Genomic DNA, 1,438 nt, shown 5'->3' with positions numbered 1-1,438 from the left:
GCTCACAAGATTCAGCAACAACATCTCTTTGGGAAATCCCAGAATGTAGGCTTATCAATTTTGTGGATATGGGGACAGGCAAATCCCTACTATCCTATGGTATTTCCACACTGATCCTTTTATTTCCTTTCCTAAGGGAACTGGGTTGCTCCAGCTACTTTCTATACTGGCATCATTCCTTCCCTTCTGATTCCAGTAGTGTAGAAGGAAGCACTTGCATCCAGGACATGGAGGTTACTTACTAGCATGTCCTCCCCACAGACAATGTATCCAAGAGCCTTGCCAGATGGAAATTCCAGTACAGGCATCACTGGAAGATTAGAAAAATTAGTAGATGACACAAAGGCATGTATCTCCTGTGCACCACTTTCATTTTCTCTTCACCATCAAGGGGGTTCTGTTGCCATGAACATTTCAATACTTCAAAGTTGAAGGAGCATTTGGGATAATGGCAACTTCTTTTTAAGATTGTGAAGTTTAGCTCCGCTACTCATACCAGTAGCTAAACTAACCAGAGCAGCATCCTGGATCACCAGCAGAGGTCCAGGGCTCTTTTACCTGTGCAGAAATAACTACGAATGTGTAAAGCAGTAGGTCTTTCTTTTTATTCCACATGCTTCTGATGAGAAATATTCACTCATAACTGCACTGGCCTTCTTCATTTTGCCTGCTGAGTTCTAGATCAAATTAGTAAAAGAACAGGCTTGGCGTAATTCCACAAGTTATTCATACTCCTGTGTAAATTTGTGCATATGTAGAGTTATCCTATTAATGTTGTTGTGGAAGCTATTCTTCTTTCTAGCTGCATCCTACCTTGATAAGAAATCACTTCTGTGTGCAATTTCACACGTATTTCCATGTCCAAATAAAGAAGCAAACTTTGAGGGCAAATGTTAAAGATAATCAACAGATAATAGTTCTGCTACATTTCAGTTGGAGGTGTATTTGCTCAGTACTTGTGATTCCCTCACTGATATGGAAAAGGGAGACCATCTTCATGCTCAAGTGTTTATGTCTGTTTCTTTTCACAACTTGGGACCACAATGCTGCATAATTCCTTGAAGTTTTCCCCACACCATAATTTGAGATATTGAAATTGTTTTAGCAACTTGGTGATTAATCATTAATCCTACTAAAGAAAAAAACCAAAACAACAAAACAGTAGATGGAAAAGACCTCTGAAGAGTCCCAGAATATTTACAAATCATTTTACTATAATGTCTGTTTTAAATGTAATCATATGAAATCATACATCACATTAATAATATTGCATTAATGTGATTTGCCTTAAAATACGCATGATATCCCATCTTGTCTAGTTCACATTCACCTGGAATAGCCAGTGATAAACAAGCAATTTCAGGGTCAGCCGGGCGTGGAAGTTAGTCATACAACTTAGATCCTGTAACCTGTGGCTCTATTTTACAAGACTTCATAA

Source organism: Balearica regulorum, chromosome 11, assembly GCF_011004875.1.
Source record: "Balearica regulorum gibbericeps isolate bBalReg1 chromosome 11, bBalReg1.pri, whole genome shotgun sequence".
NCBI lineage: Eukaryota > Metazoa > Chordata > Aves > Gruiformes > Gruidae > Balearica > Balearica regulorum.
Note: the sequence above shows the minus strand (reverse complement) of the source record.